At 42.6% G+C, this 5,873-nt stretch overlaps 1 pseudogene; it reads left to right on the top strand.

Annotated features, from left to right (window-relative positions):
• Window positions 1–978: 978 nt before the first annotated feature.
• LOC119040115 (60S ribosomal protein L4-like) lies at window positions 979–3,739 on the top strand (annotated as a pseudogene).
• Window positions 3,740–5,873: the final 2,134 nt, after the last annotated feature.

Here is a 5,873-nt window from a genome sequence, read left to right on the forward strand (position 1 = left end):
AATCCTCTCAAACTAGCCAGGGGTAGGAATTGAGACTCTGCTGAATAGAGGCAGCTTTTTTCTCCACTTCTCTGTCCCTTCCCGGGGAAGTATTTTCTCTCTGCATGCTAAAAAGTTTGCACATTATCTAGAAATGGCTGTGCCAGTGTGACATGACCTTTCAACCTTAGCTCCTCCTAGGAGACCGCTAGAGAGCCTGACTATCATTTTGCATGGGCTTTTAAAAAAATCTGATAGGTTGTTGACTAGCTAAGGGTTGGGTCTATTGGAGACCATGTCCAAACAGCAAGAAGTACCAGTTGATACAAGCATGGCTACCCAGGCCAAACAGTTAAGCAAGAGCAATGCATAGAACAAAGTTCCAGGGAATGAGGGTTTGAGCTGGACAGAAGCCCCTAAGGGACCTTGAACACATCTCCCTCCTTTCAGTCTTATCTGCAAAGTGGATGCTGTGTTGTACTGCCCAGAACCTACCTTCAGGACTGCCAGGAGACAGCTCCCATCTGCCATCCTCTCCAGCTATTTCCCTGGGCGGAAGAGCCTGCTTGCCAACAGTTATGTCCTCTTGCCAGAGTCAGTCTGAATCCAACAACTGATTGGTGTTGGGTTAAGAAGGTCTGTTTCCCAAAGTCCACCAGCAAATGCTAGGAGGAAGCCACCAGTGAGCAAGTTTGGTGTTGGAGGCAGGTTTCTGTCCCAGCCTAGCACATTTGCAACCAGAGAAAAGACATGGGAAAAAGAAGGAACAAGAAAAGGAAACAATAGTGAAAGGGGGGTGGAAAAGGCAACTAGCTGTCTGGATTTGACAATGGATTGAAGGAATAAAGTTCTCTGGTGCCAAAGGTCTGGCTCTCTCACAGTTGCCAAACAAGTGAAGGGTACATCTGGCACCTAGGGTGTGGAGACCAGGGTAGGAGAGGGGATGTGAGGTCCCAGATCAGCCCACCAGATCCTGAGAGCAAGGAGGGCACTGGTCCTATGACCCTAGTGGCTTTTTCCGCCTCACCTGTGGAAGCAGAGCACCTGGGCAGAGCCCTCTCTTTCTGGTGTGGGTGCTTCCGGTCAAAAAAGGAAGAAACTATGAATCCTGGTCAGCAGCCACCACCAGCCAGACGCTCCCCAGCCCCCAGGGCCAAGGCACCAGAGTTCATCTCTCTCAGTGCTCGTGTGCCAGTGGAGGAACGCCTTGTAAATGTGGAAAACTATTCGCCCACATCTCCAGTTTCATTCAACTCCAGAGCTACACTGGCAGAAAGCCCTGTGAGTGCACCAAACATGGGCCATTCTTTAGCCAAAGTTCCAGCCTTAATGTACAGAGTTCACCCTAGAAAAAGCCTTATAACTGTAGTGACTGTGGAAAATACATTAGCCAAAGTTCCTGCCTCATTAACTTTCCAAGCGTTCACACTGAACAAAGACCTTATGAGTGCAGTGAATGTAGGAAAGCCTTCAGCCTAAGCCTTCACCTTACCTGGCACCAGAAAGTTCACGTGGAGCAAACCCATAAATGTGCAGGGCATGTGCTGTTCCCTTGTTCACTATGAAATTAGAGGAGAGCCTTTGTGAGGGATACGTCTTCCTGGAATAGAACCTTACACCTGAACATGCACAACAGGGAGATTCCCCCAAGTTCCAGTCATGTGGCAAGCTTCTGGAACTGTATTGCACTGTCTAAGCTGTCGGGGGCGCCTGCCAAAATTATGTCACTGCTGGCTTCTATGATGCAAATCATCTCAGCCCTGCCACCTGATAGGTCCCCATAACTTTTGAATAAGGGCCTGGCATTTTTATTTTACATAAAACATGCAAGTAGTCTTGCCTTTGGCCATCTGCCTTCTAAGACATGACTTGAGTCTCCTAGTCTTTAAAAGAACTTACTTTTGACATGCAACCAAAGGCTGTTACTCTACTGGTTACATTGGTTGCCACCAAACCTCTTTGCTTCACCTGCCCAGGTAAACACTGCTGTGTTCTGGTATAACTTTCCTGTCCCTGCACAAAACTCCTTCCCCAAACCCTGCAAGACCCAAACTTAGTGTCAACACAGACAGAGGCAGTAAGTTCTCAATAAATGCTTGTCATTGATAGGCTGATTTATTGGGCTTTCATAAGTGATCATCTGACCCCGAACTATTTAAAGTAGCCATTCTGCATCCATTCATTCACACTTGCTCCCCAGTTATGCTCATTTGGCTTGGACTTAATTTAGTTCTCTATCCTAGTTTATTTAGGTGATGTATGCTCAGTTAGTACCCCTAAAATGTTTATCCTCCCACACAGTTAAGAGTTTCTGAATCATGTCTATAACTTTCTCATGTCCAGCAGAGAGCCTTCTGTGGATGGATGTTAGTAGATGTTTGACAGTAGTCAATTGGTTTTGCTTTTGCTAACATATAAAGGAGGTATGGTAGAATAGAAGGGACAGACTGAAGTCAAAGGTGTCTGGGTTAGATCTTGCTATTATTAGCTGATCGAAGGTTCTGTTTCCTCATCAATAAAAACAATAATCAAAAGGCTTCCCTGGCTTTTCCTGGGAGCCACCAGGGTGAGAGGAGTACAGCCTCCTCTCCACACCATCGCATGTGCTCGTCCACTGGTGGCAGTGCACTCTGAAAAGGGGGAGTCACCTGGCAGAAATGTCACTTTTCCTGCTGTGTTCTAGGCTCCTGTTTGACAAGATATTGTGAACTATGTTCACACCAACTTGTGCAAAAACAATAGACAGTCCTGTATTATCAACGAGTTGGCATGTCATCAAACCACTGCTGAGTCTTGGGTACTGGTAGAGCTGGTTTGAATCTCCAGAGTTCAAGGTGGTAGGACTCATCCTTCCAGCCAGGGCACTTTTGGAAATGCATCCTGGGGGCCGCATGTTTGCACCAACCAAAACCTGGTGCTGTTAGTACCACACAAGTGAACCAGTGCAGAAGCGATATGCCATCTGCTCTGCTCAGCTGCCCCAGCTGAACCAGCACTGGTCATGTCTAAAGATCATCGTACTGAGGAAGTTCCTGAATACCCTTTGGTGGTTGAAGATAAAGTTGAAGGCTATAGGAAAATCAAGGAGGCTGTTTTGCTTCTTAAGAAACCTAGGACCTAGAATGATACCACAAGAATCTATGCCTCTCAGTGAATGAGAGCTGGCAAGGGCAAAATGAGAAACTGTCATCATACCTAGCACGTGGGACCTGGTACCACCTATGTAAGGAGGACAACAGTACCATCAAAGCCTTCAGAAGCGTCTCTGGAATTACTCTGGTTAACATAAGCAAGCTGAGCATTCTGAAACTTGCTCCTAGTGGGCGCGTGGGCTGTGTCTGCATTTGGACTGAAAGTGCTTTCACAACTTAGATGATCTGTGCAGCCCTTGGCGTAGAGCTGCCTCCCTCCAGAGTAACTACAACTTTCATGTGCTTGTAATGCTCAGTACCAACCTTGGCAGGATCTTGAAAAGCCCAGAGATCCAAAGAGCCCTCCAAGTACCACACAGTTAGATTCACTGCCGAATCCTGAATAAGAATTCTCTAGGCTCAGGGTGGATAAAACTGCAGCAGCACTAGAAGCCAAATCGAATAAGAGGTTCCACACAAGAAGCCCATGGAAGAGAAGGAAGGAAAGAAGGCTGCTGATGGTACAAAGCCGAAGCCTTTGGCAGGAAAAAAGGCTGCAGTTACCAAAAAATCATTGGTTGAGAAGCCAGCAGAAATCTACCACAGAATAAAAGAAGCCTGATGCATAAACTTAAATTTGTTTATTCCATAAAGGTCAAATCACTTTGGACAGATAATTCTGAATAAAAATGTGATCAGAGTCAGTGAGAAACATGTAAAAAAAAAAAGCTTCCCTGTGTGGTTGGTGTGAAGAATGAGATAATATATGCAAAGGAGCATAGCCTGAGACCCTTGGTGTTCATTTTCCCCTCCATCTTCTAAAGAAGCAACATCAGTCGTTCCTGTAGCACTGCTCTTTCACATTTGGTTCAGAAAGATTCTGAACCTTATTTACGTAACTGACACTTTACAAAGGCCTGATTGTCTCAGGAAGCACAAACAGGTACGATCGATCATTCCTTCACCGTAAAATACTACAATTAGCTTACTATTTAAGATCTAATACCCATCTCCCCACTAAGAAAACTAATTCAATGCTTTAAGTTACTTGGCCAACAAGCATTAATGATTAACGATTCAACAAGCTAATGATTCAACATTTTCTCCTCGTTGCTAAACATGTAAGTACCAGGTATGGAGTTGGAACAAAACAGGACAGATCTCTGCTGCTGCGGTTTGCAAAGTCACCCTGAAGGGACGCGTTCTAGAAGAGACCCTCAAGCCAGCGCCCTGCAGCCACTGCATTTATTCAGTCAGGCACGAGATCAAAACTTGTTTGTCTGTACTTGAAAAATAACTAAATAAAATTAAAAAAAAAACTTGTTTGTCAAATGAATAATGTCAAGTTCTGCTATATCGCTATCAAACATTTGTTCCTAATTTTTAGTGTATGGATAGGCTACGGTGAAACATACAACAGGCAAAATAAGGTAGAAATCATCATGAACATTTTCCTTTGCTGTACCAAGAAATATTTAAGAAGAAGGAAAAGAGACAAGTATTGTTTTAGATTAAATCAAAAGGATTCGAATAGATAGTATACTTTTTCAAAGATTCTTCACATTAATTTTGCAGACATCTAGAATTTGTCGACTAAAAAAAATTTCCAAGCATTCATTGATTCTTATACAGTCACATAATTAATGTTGGCAGGTCTAGAAGCCAAATAAACAGTTCAATTTTGAAGTGTTTAATGCACATACTTTATTAAAATGGTATTTATACACTGAGATATGTGATTTTAGTCTATTCAGCCACTCAATATATACATTTAAAACAATGCTCAAAGCAGCAATTATCCCCAGCTCACTAAAGGAAGTGTGATATACCCTAGTAGCACTTTGGTAAATTATAAAACAAATGTGAACCAGGACACTTCATCGGAGAGTAAATTCATTTTGGACATATCATGCTGCTCTCTGACATACTAGAAGCCGGTGGCACATGAGTCATTGTTGGAGGTGGAGGAGCTCCATGGTTTCACAGCCCAGAATACTCACTACCACCTACCACCCAACAGGAGCTGCCAGGGCCAAGTGCTCTCACTCCAGACCCCAGTGCAGAAGACAGGGAGTCACAATTCAGCTGCTTGTCTCTGCTGAAATCATCCAGATAAGTGAATCTAATGCAATAAAATGTAACCCAACCAAAGGTGCATGTCAATTTTCAGACATGGGTATGTGAACAATTGAGGTGCTAAAGGAAAATACATGCTGAACTGTTAAATACTAAACTTTAACCATCCCTTTCCACCACCCTGCTCTGAAGCATTTTCTTACTGTCCTAATACCATGGAATTAAATTTTTGTCCATTTCTAGAGAGAAAACCAAATGTCCTGTCTGATACTTAAAAGTTAGCATAGATCTACACATTCTGTGCCAAGATTCTTAAAAAAAAGTCAAATTCCACTGTGAAAAAATAATTTCTATTTAGATTATGTCCTAGTGATTCTTCAAAGTAATTTTTTAAAAGGCTAGATCTCAAGATAAGTTCATTATTATAGAGTATAATGATTCAAAACTGATCCCTCCAAAACTATGTTTTTTTTTTAAAAAAAAATGCAGACTCTGAAGCACTTAAGTACAAAGATCTGTAAAAAATGAACAGCTGATGAAAAGAAGGACAGCATTTACTTTTGAATATATAAGGTACTTAACTTGTGAAAAATAACAAATTTCAAGATCATTTGCTGGCAACTAGTTTGGCAACACATTTTACAGAGATGATCTATATGCTACATATAAATGAAAGGCAAACTTAAA

The sequence above is a fragment of the Artibeus jamaicensis genome, unplaced genomic scaffold (assembly GCF_021234435.1).
Source record: "Artibeus jamaicensis isolate MK-2021 breed Jamaican fruit bat unplaced genomic scaffold, CSHL_Jam_final contig_452, whole genome shotgun sequence".
Taxonomy (NCBI): Eukaryota; Metazoa; Chordata; class Mammalia; order Chiroptera; family Phyllostomidae; genus Artibeus; species Artibeus jamaicensis.